The sequence below is a fragment of the Corvus kubaryi genome, unplaced genomic scaffold (assembly GCF_017639235.1).
Source record: "Corvus kubaryi isolate FWS band 111438036 unplaced genomic scaffold, C.kubaryi_AGA036_p1.0 133, whole genome shotgun sequence".
In the NCBI taxonomy this organism is placed as follows: Eukaryota; Metazoa; Chordata; class Aves; order Passeriformes; family Corvidae; genus Corvus; species Corvus kubaryi.
Genome location: NW_024580667.1, coordinates 2,832,806 through 2,847,036, shown reverse-complemented (window position 1 = coordinate 2,847,036; position 14,231 = coordinate 2,832,806).

Sequence of the window (14,231 nt, the reverse complement as noted above, 5' to 3'; positions counted from 1 at the left end):
TGACTGATAGAGAAATTAAAGTAAATTACACTTCATTTTCTTCCAAGGAGCTCAAAGTCACAGGGCCTTCTTGCTAAATCATGCTAACCTTCATTTACACCATGTTCCTTTGGTGCCTCCTACAGTTGTTTTTTTTCAAATCCAGATCTTCTCGCCCCCTCCCCAAAGGTTGCTGATCTCTAACTTTATTTAAGAGGCAGTTTCAACACTCCTGTGTTACAGTGTGGATACTGCAACACGATGGATCAGACAACGAGGCCTGTGGAAAAGAAATCTATATGGACTGATTCTTGGTAGATGTTTCAGAGAGATGTTTATTTCTCCACCCGCATCGCCGGGATCTGCCGAGGAACTGAGGCAATCACAGGACCCGAGGGTCCTTGCCCGCAGGGGAACACAAAACAACCAACGGGGAACGAGGCTGACCAGGGGCAGGGAAACCCCGTGCCTCCCCCCAGGGCCCCTCTCCCAGGACCACATGGCAGGGGGGGAGGGACCCCGACATTTCACCTGTTTATTTTTAACAAAAGAGATTTAAAACTTAACATTGAAAACAACTCAATAAACATAACAAGAACAGTTTCAAAACAAAACAAGCCACCCTCCCGAGTCTTTAAATGTCCAGACAGATTCTCTGGAACATCTTAAGGCTGACAGAAGGGAGACAGGGCTCTCTGGGCATGCTTTGTGGGGAAACTGAGGCAGGAGAGGGTTTCTTCCATTTGTACCTGTTGGAACTCTAAACAACAATAGTTAATTTCTTCCCTCCCCCTCTTCATCCCCCACTCGGCATTGGAAAGGGATTTTTGGGGAAACAATTAGTAAAGGCATGGTTTTGTGAGGGAAACAGATTAGGGATAAATTGGGGATGGGGTAAACTTAGGAAAGGGTTCATATTGTGTATAGGGTAAAAGGGAAAGGTGGGATTAGGAAAGGAAGACTGTAGGGACTGTTTATAATGCGGATATTGTCTAACATGACTACAATTTTTAGCATATATACTGCCTTTCACAAAAACACCATCAGGCCCAGTGACCTCTGCTGCTTGTAACCCTTTTCTATCTTGCACAATTTTGAATTCTACTCCTCCATCTCCTAAACTTGGGATGTATTTTTCAGGGTTATTCTTTTTAATAGCAGTTCTATGAACGAATATGTCTTCCTGGTTGTCACACCTTGTTATAAAAGCATAATTTTGTTTAACATTATACCATTTTACTATTCCTAAAACCTTAGCTACGGTGATTTTTTCCTTTTTCCGAGTGGCTGCTGTTTTCTGTCTTGCTGTGTTTTTGCTTTCTCTTTTGCTTTCGCTCACTCCCGTGTTGGAACTGCCAGGGCTGCTGGGGCCATCGGGGCTGCTCGTGCCTGCGCGCTCTTCCCGGGGTCGCATTCAGGGCCGCGTGGGCCGGGCCGCACCGCTCAGCTCCCTGCGCGCCGCCGCCTCTGCTCTCAGCTGCGCTGCCGCTGCCTGGGGCCACGCCCACGTCTTGGCCAGGCCCCCGAGCGCTGACCCCCCCGTGCCCTGCTCCAGCGCACGTCTCGGCTGGGTACGGCTCTGCTCCGCTGCCACCGCCAGCGCCGCCAGCTGCCGCCCGCGCGCCGCCCCTCTCGGCCGGGCGTTCACAGGGCTCGCTCCACCACGCGCTGCACGGGGCCGGGCAGGCACCGCCGGGTCCCGCCGCTCCCGCCGCACCTCGCTCCGCCACCGACACTGCGACTCGCGTGGCTCCGCCCACGCGCAGGAATTGCCTCGCTGCTGCTTGCAGAGCGCTCGGTCCACGTGGCCTGGGCCACACAGTCCCTGAAGCAGTTTTAACTTCGCAAGGACACAGCTGACACTGCTCAACACTCTCGGTAATTAAATAATATTCACGAAAATATTCTTCCATTGGCATATATTTTGACTCAAAAATTAACTGTGTCCAAGTGGTGTTCCAAAAGTCTTTGGTAAGAATTACACCCCAAGAAACATAGAAAAAGTTCTTAAACAACCACGAAAGGAAATGTTTCCGTTCCTTTTGAGCTTGAATTAAGCTAAAATTTATAAATCGTTGTTCAAGAATCTTTTCAAGTTTAAGATAAATGTCCATATGTGGCTCTGAGAGCCAAGAGTCTTTCCACGGTTCCTCCATAGTTTAGAGATGGAACAGCAAAACAAAAACAAGAAGAGAAACCCAGAGTTTACTCACAAATCAATCGCTGTCCTTAGGGATCAGGGATTGTTCTGCTCACACTTCTCCACCATTTGTTACATCGGGGATACTGCAACACATATATCAGACAACAAGGCCCATGGAAAAGAAATATATATGGACTGATTCTTGCTAGATGTTTCAGAGATGTTTATTTCTCCAGCCACATGGCCGGGGCTCTGCTGAGGAACTGTTCTAGTCACGGGACCAAGGGTCCTTGCCCACGCAGAGGGACACAAAACAACCAAGGGGGAACGAGGCTGACCAGGAGCTAGGGAAACCCCGTGTCTCCCTCCCAGGGCCCCTCTCCCAGGACCACATGGCAGGGGGGAGGGACCCCAACATTCCTGTCTGCAAATTATTGACATCTCTCCTCTCCCCTCAAATGGCAATGCCTCTTCAGTTAACCAGGTACCCCCTGATGGACTGGGCTGGGCAATTAGCAAATGACTGACGTGGCAAGGAATAAAACTTCTCTTTTCCTCATCTCATCTACTTCTGATGAATCAGCGAATATCAGCATGAAGCTGTTCAGTGTTTAAACTTAATTCCCTATCAATGTGAAAATGGACAGCAGCTCCTGCTACAGACATACAAGAAAGATTTATAGGTACAGCTTGTTACTGGCCCCTGACTGAGACCAAACACAGCAATGAGGGGTTTGAGGCCTCTAGATCTCAACCTCCAGTTTCATGGTATGCTGTGAACAATGTGAATGGCATAAAAGGAGAAAAAATTTGAATTAATTGTGTTTTCCTCTAAAAGTGATCCTAGGGCAGATCAGTTCCTGAGGGTAAGGAGTCATATATTCCTTTTGATAAACTCCATCTGAGGTTACTGTTTCCAAATGCAGGCCCTAACAATGATTTAACTCAGATGTAGGAAAAAGAATAAAGTAAAATTGTACAGCTACCTATCCATCTCTGTTGGGGAAAATCCTCAGTTAAAATCTCAAGCAGCAGAGATCATGTGTCTTTCACAGCTTGAAATCCTGGCAAAAAGGAACTTGAGGAATTTCAGCTATTCCACATGACACTGGGCTTGCCTTGCTACTTCCTTCTGAGCAATCTGCCCCTCCAAAGGAAAATCTGGAGCAGCGTGGCAGCGGCGCAGAGGTGACTTTTTGCACCGGAGAGCTGCTCCCTATTTAGGGTATAATGCCAGCTTTCCCAGCCATTGCTGCCATTGAGCAGGACAATGTGCAGCCTGCAGCAGGTAGAGTGTTGCCTCACATTATTGTTTTCCCTGGGAGAACACCATGACCAGGATACATGCTACTCCTTCCTGCTCTCCACAGATATATCTTCCTCCACAAAAAGTGGCCATTCTGGTTCAAATCCAAGAGGTTTGGCCTGCAATGTAAACAGAAGATGTCTCACAGCTTGAAGCACTTCACTTGGCTGCTCCCCCCAGCCCCCTCCCACCCTCACCAGAGACTTGACCAGCACTGAGTGCAGCCAGAGGTGAGGGAGGTCCCTGGTGTGGTGCCAGTGGCCATTTTCTCCTGAAAAATTCAGAAATTCACCTGCCTTGATTTGCTAGTACAAAGTAGCAGGAGAGGAAGGAATTGGCAGGGAGAGGGAAAGAAAAGCAAATCAGACATGGGATTGATGACCAGACTGATGACAGGGAGGAGTCAGGGCAAAGAGGCAGGGAAGAATCTGCCACAAACTATGGAGGAACCACACACAGCATCATCCTCTGCCTATGCGACAGGCACCTCCCACAACAGGGCTGCAAACACCCCTCTCTGAAGTTATTTCCCCCAGCAAATATTACTTTAAGCAATTTAAACCAGGGCTGTTTCCATCCACGTTCCCCTTTTGCCAGAAACATCCCTTCAGGAAGCTACCGACTGCCTGGACCCTCTGCCTGGTAGAGCTCAGAGCCTGCTGTGGGCCAGAGCCAACTTTTTGTGAAGGCTCATGTCTGTCTGGGCACTGTGCTGCCAGGTGCTGTCTCAAAGCCACTGAACCCAGACAAATCCACACTTGTTCCTCACTCCTTGACATTTCCGCCGCGGAGCCGGCAGAGCAGAGGCCAAAGGGATCGATCAGCTGTGGCAGCCCCCTGTGCAGCCTGATCCAGAGCAGGGTCACACGAACAGTCCTGCTCCTCTTGGTCCTGTCACTGGTAAACTGGTCCCAGAGACAAAGAAATAGCTCAAGTATTTGGCAAACTTGGGCTGAATCTGAAAAAGATGTTATTTCTAGACATCTGAGAGGGATGTGCGGACCTCAGGCATAGCTGATCCCTTGGAGCTGTCCTCTTTGGGGATTTTGGTGGCCCTCTGAGGGAGAATACCTTGGGACAACCTGCACCTGCTGGCTGGCACCTGGCAAACAGGGCCATTTCTGCTGCCATGGGACCAGTTGACCTCAGAAGAGCCTCACCTTTCCCATCAGTCACGGAGCGCCCACCCTTTTATCAGTTTACAAAATTGAGAAGTGGAATACTTTGGTTGAAAAACAGCTTTTCCCCCTTTTGTTGAAGGCTTTCTTCCTCTTTATGGAAAGATTTTCTATTGCCAGTCCCACCTTCAGGGTGAATGGATACATATATTTTGCCAAGGTGCCAGCTAGAGCACCAAGAGCGGTTGGGGTTTTATGGAGCTCTTTACCCAGCACCAAACAATTTGTCTTACATGTGTCTGTTGCCAGGCCTGAGCAGCTCCCTGTGTGTAGGGAGGGGCCTGGGTAAATATAAAAATGAGCTCTTGAGAAAGAATGAGACATTTGACCCTGCTGGAGAACTGGTTCAAGGATCCTGATGCTGGAAAAGCTGCATCCTCTGTCCCTTCCCTCCCCTTCCCCCCTCCAAGGACCCAGAAACATTTTTCAGCCTTCTGTTTTTCAAATGGAAGACAGATGTCCAAAAACATGTGTTCAGGTGTAACGTGACTGAAGATTCATATGGAGAAGCTTTCACTGGACATTTAAGGACTTTTGGTGTCCCCCTGCAGACAGAGGAGGCTCCTCTGGAAGGTGAAGGGAAACATGACCCATCCTGGGTGCTCTGGGGCTCAGGGCTCACCCAGCATTAGTGATGCTTTTCCCAGATTACCAAGGACATGCAGGACTGGATGTGAAGCTATTCACTGATTCTCATCAGCACAGGGCAGAAAGCATTCTTATGTCTTTTTTCCCCACTAGTTCCTCTGTTACCTAAGCCAAATGAATTCCTGTGTGATCCAATACTCTGAACTGATTTTGAAACCACCATTCTTACTGCTTTTAATGATGTTCCTTCAGTCACAGGAGGTTCTTTGCCTTTCCAGAAATGTCATTTGCCTTCATCCTGCTACATTCACCTGTTGTTACGTAGAATATTGGATTAGGGAATTTTTGTTCCTTTTATTCGGTAATAGGAACAAAAAGCTCCTAATTAGGACCAGATTTGAGCAGTAACTAGGCCTCACCTTGCTCTGTGTTTCAGAGCCTCTGTGTCACCCTTTTCCAAGAGTCGTATCAATCTGTAGGAGCAATCCTTAGGAAAAGTGCTTAATTCATCAAGACACACGGTTACGTACTGATCTCTTCTGCAGATTCAGCTCAAGTTGAGCTGTTTCTTAGTTTCTGGGACCAGTTTGCTACTGACAGGATCAAGGGGCGCATACAGTCTTGCTGAGATCAGCAGCGTTCCTCATGTCCATGAAATGAAGAGCTGACTTCAGTCCTTCACTGGACCACCACCTGGGCAGAAGTGCCATGATAGTCCTATCCATCAGAGCAAATATTACCTGATCTTCTCAAGCAATGATCATCCCAAACAGGCTTTCAGTCTGCTGAAAGAAAGAGGAAAATCCAGCAGTAAAGATATTCCCTCTCTTAGAAAGGTCAAACACACAAAAAAGACATTTTTGAAGGAATGTCAGATGACCCCCAGAGCCTCTGACAGGCAATTTTCCTGTCCCTGCACTGTTTGGAGTTTTAATTGCCTCTTTGGGGAGGTGCTAGAAGCTGCCTGAGAGTGCAGTCACAATCCAGCAATTTGGCACACGTGACTCCTTCGAATATGGGAGCAATTAGCAAAAAGTGATATGGTGAATGGTAGCGTAAGCACTGGATTCTGGACAGCATTCAGACAAGAAATCTAAACCAGAGCAGAGTGGGGCAGGCGGAAATCCAAACAAGCTTTCACAGAAATAAAATGCATCAGCTACACTTAGATAATGAGAGCCCAACATTACGAGATTGAATTCAAAGTCACCATTGCATTCCTAAAACTCGCTGACTGAACGGTTGCAGCAGAGAGTGCAAGCTCACTAAAGCAGTTTGTGAGAACAGAAAATACCCAAAATGTTTAGTAGAAATAGCTTTAAAGACTTCTGGGAGAATTAAGTGAACCCAGATTGGACAATGAGCACATCGGTTCACAGAGGAGAGGGGAAACAAATCTGTATTCTCGGCATTAGTAAAGATTTCTGTGTACCCATAGGAGCTAATTTCCTAGATAATTTTTGTTATATTGTGCATACAGCACTCTTTTTAGTAACCTGCAGGATGCCACAGAGCATTAACGGTAGGTTTAAGACATCAGCCAGTGAGCAGTTTCTGTCTGAGGAACAGAAAATCCCAAAGTCATTAAACCCTTCCCATTTCAAACAACTGCAAGCAGCATTTGTCCTAAATCATGTCTCCCCAGTCCAGTTATGTTTGCTTTAATAACTGGAAATGACTCATTTGCAGCTGGGATGACAGTGTCTCCTGGGATCATCACACTTCAAACAGGTTTTGCTCTGTCAGTGAGGTCCCCACCCTCTCCAACACCTGAACATGGTGCCCAGCTGGGTCCATTCTGGGTCTGGGGGCAGTGGTTGTGCCCCAGTGAGGACTGGGCTGCTCCACTGCTGAGACAGAAGAGTGAGAAACAGCTGAGAAAGAAAAGAAAGAGGAATGGAAATTGGTCAGAAAAAAAAAAAGGGAGGAGGGCTGATATAAAAAGAAGAAGGTAAACATGAATGCTGGAAAAGCAAGAAATGTACAAGTAGCTGATCAATGAAATAACAAGAAATAATTAATTAGTGAGCAAAACCAGAGGGCAATGAAATTAAATGGTTAATTATGCAATGGAGCAAACAGCAAATTAATTAAATGTGTGTGGATCTACCAGGTGCTCAGATTATTTAAGACAAAACATGGTTAGTGAAACTATTCATTCTCTGGTATTTCAGTTATTCATGGTATCTCTGGCCATGGGGATTAGAGCCTGTTTAAATGCAAGGTCTAGCCATGTACATCTAAAAATCATTTATCTTGAGAGTGCAAGTGAGATGAACAGGACAGTGATGAGACACAATAGGGACACAGCTGTTCTGAATAAAATGCCTTAAAAGATGCGATAACAAAAAAATAGATAATATGTTGCTTTATTTTATTTTCTTTTTAAATTTTTTTTGACTAATCAGTTTGAATTGTTACAGCTGAGAATAGAAGTTGGAAGTGTTTGGCTCTTGCTGCCCTGACAATGGAAGCTCTACTGTGTCTGAAGCAAGGTAATTCAAATAGATACAATTGCTTATTCTTTGGTTAACTTTAAACTGCTGGAAGAAGCCAGGATTTTTGAAAATGAATGATTAATAAACTATCACAATAATGTCTAATGGTAGGGAAAAAAAAATCATCTCCCGCTTACCTGTTGATTAAAGTCTTGATCAACCCACTGTACTGTCTGAAATTATTCTGGGTTACTCTGTAACTCCACTTCTCAAGTATGGCAATGTTCTCCTACAGTGTGATCTGCTAGTATTACCTGCTTCCCCCCCTCCTCCCCCTCGTGTGGGTTTCCCATTTATTTTTGGAATTTTTGTTCTGTAAATATTTTCTAATTTCCTTTATGTTAAATAGATTTTGATCTCAGGTGTGATTACATTAAATTGAAGTAATTCCTTTTCTCTTATTAAGTGTTCCTAATGAACACAATCGGCCCATGTGATCATTCTTGGGAATATTTGTATGTGGTATGAAAAATTTGCTTGCATGAATAGCCAGAACACACACTCCGAATACTTGGAGGACTCAGTCAGGAGTTCCTCACAGCATTTAAAAGTGGTTTTCCGAGCTGGGAGGTCATGGGTAGCAGTTGTCTGTATTTGGAAAGTAATAGAAAATGTAGCAATGCCTGTATCATTCATTTATTCTCATCACCTGCACATAAACATTTCCCTCACCTAATACCTCACAGCTCTACAGGACACGTTTACTGTCCCAAATGTGTAGAGCTATAGCAGAATAAGGACTTAAATAAACCACAGGTGTGAAAAATTCCAACTGGCAACTTCAAACTAAACACCACGAAGCATAAAAAGACACTTGTCAGAGGTGGAAGGAGCAGTTTGATTAAATCATTGCTTCAGCCCAGACATGTTGGGCCTAATTCTCCCCTCCCACCAGCTGACTCACAGGGAGCGTGGGCAGTGGCACTGCTCTAAGACTGGAGTGGTGGCACTTGGACTCTGGAGCTCTCATTATCCTGTCTGACACCACAGAGCTGAAATGTGCAGCTGAACAGATTTATGGTGCTGAGCTCGTCGGAGGTGAAGGACTGCTCCTACTCATGGTCTGGGATCACTAAACTGAGGCAGGGAGGATTTTGGTAGCCAACTTTGCCCCAGTGTTGAAAGCAACAAAACCTGCCGGAGCTGCTGGTGAGGCAGGCAAGAGATGGATCTTCCTTTAACTGTGTTTTTCTTGCTGCCAGTTGCCATGGAGGAGCCAGCATGGCATCTTTGTGAAGCACTGCAGCTGAAAGCCCCTCTGCCATCAAATTTTGTGGCCCCATCCTCTGCTCCCTGTCACTTTGGTGTGGGTCCCCACTTAGAATCCCCTCCTGGCAAGAGTCTCTCATCGTTTGCAGCAGGGCAGGACCAGGCAATTGCAGAGCAAGCACCCCCTGCCTGCATCTCCCTCTCCTGATTTGACTCTTAGGGAAGAGAAGGTACGGCAGCAGCATTAGGCATGCTAAGCACAGTGCTTCCAGTGAGTAGGCTGGAGAACTGAATCCTCCTTAGAAATACCTTTTAAAGACCATGGCAAAGAGGGTTGACTAGAGCACCAGCCCTTTCCAGCCTCAGCACAGCAGTGGCCAGCTGGAGAGTACGGGTGCTGTGTTGCTGCCTACACAAGCAGGGAATGTAGGAAAAGAAGGATTTTTTTTTTGAAGTGTGAAATGCACCAGTGCATAATTGTTAACTTATTTGAAAAACATCAGCATGAATAGTTAGCATTATATTGCTTTGAGTACTACTGAGAAAAGTGTTTGCCATTTTTCTGTGCTAGTGAAAGCCACACAATCCACTTTATCCTTACGTTCATATTATTGCAGTTACAAGAGACAATTTGCAAATGCCTGGCTGCTTCACAAAAGCCAAAGTACTTGGATTCACAGCAGGTACTAATTTTGTGTGCATCTGCTGAGCTGTGCATGGCATCAACCTGTTTTTAATTACACCTGCATGTCAGACTCAAAATGCATCTGTGAACAGCAAAGATGAAAGGTAGGCAGAACAGGATGTCATGTATTTCCCATCACCTTTCACTGGCTGGCTGCCCACAGAAGTAAGAGGAAATTCCCTTCTTTCATAGTGAAAATGTAAAGATTTACTAAGCTTTGCACTGCCAACACCAAGGTGTAATCACTCCTTTAAGGAAGCATGCGTGTGTTAACAGGGGTGAGCAGGGGAGTTCCAAATAGCTTTCCACACCTTCCCTACCACTGATCTGTAAAGGGCAATAAGTAGCTCTTGCTTTGTTACATTTTATTTGCATTGAAATGTGTAAGTTGGTTGACTTAATATCCCAACTTCATTGTGAAATGGCATATGTGAAAGCAGGAGTGACCAGGGCTTTTCAATGGCTGGAGTAACAAAGATAAAAGTTAAACAACACTTCTCTCTTCTATTATTTCACCCAAGTATAGAAAAAAAAATGTTTATACACATTTTTACAAATAAAATAATTCAGACTACAGATAGGGATGGCAGTGACTCTTGAAACACTGGACAAGGTGATTCAAAAACTGCTAGACAGCCAGAAGAAATGTTTTTCATGAAGCAATTCCCTCTGAATGAAAAATACTAAGCCATTTGTGATTGCACCTTCAAGCCATTCCTTTAATTTATTCCTGTCATTTGGAATTGTTTCTTTTTCTAATTGCATTAAAAATTGTGCACTGTAAAGGCTGTGGTGTGTGCCAAGAATGTGTATGTGTAGTCAGTGCATAAAACACGGGAACAGGGAAAAAACAATTGCATTTTTTATTCTGGAATTCAGTCAGACTTTGAAAGGTACCTCAAATACTTTGCTTCAAAAAATAGCAATGAAAATCAATAATGGTAACACAAGTTCAAAATATAAAGAAATTATTCACAAGCCCCTTCTATTTCAGCACAAGTGCAAGTCGTTGAAACTTTTTGATCCTATGGCTTATTCCTACAACATTTCTTGGCAGTTTGGGGTCTCTCAGTAGAACCTACATGAATTAACCAGTGATAAAAAGCACTCACGAGATCAGCCCATCTGGCAGGCTGAAGCTTGATTTTGTGTGCAGGTAACCTTGAGCCCCTGCCTTTGGTAACCACGTCTGGGCTCTGCCTAGTCCAGGCTGACACAGGAGGGCATCGCTGCCTTGTGCCCAGGGTGGTCACACCTCTGGCAGCCCCAGGGGCTGGGGGGAACTCCCTGGTGTCTGCCAGAGTTAGGGGAGGAGAAGGGATCAGGGCCAATGCATCTCACTGGTTAATTTTTTTGTCCAAGTTTTAATGAGTTTAGTCAGAGGCCTTGGAGACTGTAGACCTGAATTCCTGCTTTCCTCAGTCAGGCACTGATCCAGTAGAAGCTCTGATTGTAACTGCCCTGGCACCATCGTTGCTCTCCTGGAGTGTGATATGAAAAAAAAACAAACAAGACAAAACTACTCTTTTTCAGCAGAGGGAAGGGCCTTTCAGTATATTTCAAACTTGAAGTGAGAGAAAGCAAAATAAACCAGAAATGAGGTTGAGATCCAAAGACTCCTGAAGGCCTCTGCCCCCAAGGTTACCTTCCTTTGTAGCCCCATGATCCAAATATTCTCTGGATTTTTTGCATGCCTTTTCAATTTATGCCACCAGCTGTAATTTCAGTTTCACGGTAACCAGGCAAAATCTCACCATTTTCAGCAGTGCCCTGCCAGGTTCTACTCTTTATGAGCCCTAAAGTTTACAGAGGTGGTACCTTTACCTCTTTCCATTGTTGCTGTGCAGATGCATTTGTTTCTGAAAGGTAAAAGCTCATTGTTGGTTTTAAAGTTGCATCCTATTAACTTATTTCATCTGTCAGTGGATGTAAGCCTTACATAACACTTTTTTTTTCCTTTAGTGAAACCACAGTTTTAATACAACACTTTCTTTGTTACCTGAATATACTTTTTGTGCACTTTTGTTCAGGCTGCAGGAATCCAGACAAACAAGTGTTAATTTCCCATGATGTTTTCCAGCTGACAGGCCTAATTGATTTGATTTCCACTGTTTTCACAAGTGACCCCCCTCAACCCGTCATCACCACTTCTTTTGATACCTGAGCTTTACTTTCTACTCTCACATTCCACTTCAACAGCTAATAAGGAGCTTATTAGGAAGGAAGAAACTCATTATTTGTTTTCTAAACTCTGCTCCATGTGCAGCAGATTCAGCGGGTTATAGCCCTGTATTATTAATCAATACAGAACATTTGCTTCTATTAGGTTACCAGCATCTTTTATCATCAGGCTGAGGGTAGGAACCTGTTTCTTTGTGTTCTGCTACCCACGCTTCAGCTAGACTAGACAGAGATAAAAGACAGCTGAGTAATATTTTCCTGAGATCCCTGATGATGCACACAGATGGCCTCTAACAAATGAAATATGCAAGGTGACGGCTGGAGTTCTCCTCACTCCAAGTTCAACTTTTACGGCTTAGAGAGTATTTCAGTCCTTACACCACAGCTTCATGGTAGAGAGAGATTTATTTTCTTATCTGTAACAGGGTTTTGTGAGTCTTTGCCAACCATGGCCATTAAAGGCTGCAGTAGGAAGTAGCCAAGTACTCTCACTGTACTTCTTGCCTTATTAAAAAACAGCTGGGGAAAAAATGTATTGAAAAGAGCAATGCGGATATGTGGAGCTTGAGAAATATAAAGGGAAGCACTGGAGAAGTTTGTTATCTACATGAAATGACATACAGGGCTGAAGAATCCCATTAAGGGATGTAGCATATGTAAAAGCAAACAAACAAACAATATCAAGCACATATTAAGTCAAGTGAAAGATTACATGTTGGTAGCACAGGAAAAAAAAAGTCCTTTTCAATAAAGTAAACACAGATCTGTTTACAGTGCCTGAAAGAAACAATTTTTTTTTTCTGGCCTATTACTATGTCTTCTCTGTGACTGCCTTATCAGATCACAGTCCAGCTGGTGGCTGTGTCCATCAAATTCACTTTTGCTAATGTATTAAATAATCTGACCATAATGCCTGACTGTGGCTCATAGTCTGGTGAGCAGGAATTCATCCAATTTGAACTGAACACAGTTTTAAACATGTAGCTCCTAACCTTCCTAACCCCTGGAGTCTCAGCTTAGTGAAAGATCATCTTAAAACAATCCAAATATCTTCTGCAAGAGTTTAGAGTCAAAAAGTGATTTAGCTCTGTTGAACTGCAGAACAGCACTGATAAAGCAGGGATTCCTTGACTGCTTAAGCAGCCTGGACTCCAGAAACCTGGGAGCAGCTCACCACCTTCCCAATGTTCATGTCCTCAGGGGCACAAGCACAAAGATACGGAAAAAAACCAAAACAAATCCCAACTGAGCTTCTGCCTGGGAACTGTGCCCCTCCCAGGAAAAGATTTTTTATGTGTTGCTCCCCTGGGGAAGGGGTGGCTACAGACAGCACATGGCTGTGCAGAAAAGTGCTCTGCTATGGACACATCCCACTCCTGAGGAACGCAGAGCACCTTCTCATGATCCAGAGACAGAAGAGGACAGTGGACAGCTCTACCCAAAAGAGGTGGCAGGCAGCCAGGGAATTTGGGACTGGGGATCCCCACAGCCCTGAGCCAGAATGGGACCCACCCCCACTTGCTGTGGTGCCAGTAAGAAAAAAGAACTGCTGCCCCATTGGGAGTTGTGGGATGAAGGGGTGGTGAGAAGATAGAACTGTGAGAAGATACTGCAGGAATCAAGTAGGGCTATAAATTATGACACACAGATGCTGAACAGAGCAGATTTGGTTGCTCTGAGTGACTGCTGAACAGCACATGACCCTCACACCATGCATGTCATGCCTTCAAAGTCTGATGACAAGGAGTCCCACTTAAAGATTCCAGATTTGTGTTTTCTGGGCTGCACTGAAGTATTTACATAGGTGTGTATCAATTTTGCAGCTTCATCCAATTACAGTGACAGTTTTAAAATAAATCAATACATTATGTATGCATATAAAATAGACTGTATTTCTATATATAAACCTAAGCCATTTCCTGTCTATATGGAAAGTATGGGTATTGTCTGCTGTGTGAAAAAAGAGAAAAAAAAAAAGGATATGCTCCACTTTTTCCATTTATCGTCCAGAACATACCCTCATATCAAACGGTTTCTGATTGAAAACAGTCTCTTAATGCATTACAAGTAAAAATAACCCATTATTGTGTAATATATGATATACCCTTTCCTCTTTTAGGCAGAGCAGTGCCTGCAAATATGTCTAGACAGAGTGATGGAAAAGCACAAATTGGCCTCTAACTGTTGCCACCCACTTATCAGACAAACCTGGAAAAAAATTTAAGATATTATAGTCGCACTCGTTGCACGACACCCATCAGGCAGAGTGTCTCTCTGAGGATTCATGGCTTACTGCAAAGCAGAAGTGTCAGAAACTTTGTGAACAGGAGCATGACTAACTTGCCTTCATGGCCTGATGAGAATTGCCAAGTGACTGAAGTAGGCCAGGGTGTCCTGCGAGCAGTGGAATATCCCTTGTATGGACGGTGTTAAAAAGTCTTCTTCCCATGCTGCAGATGAATCA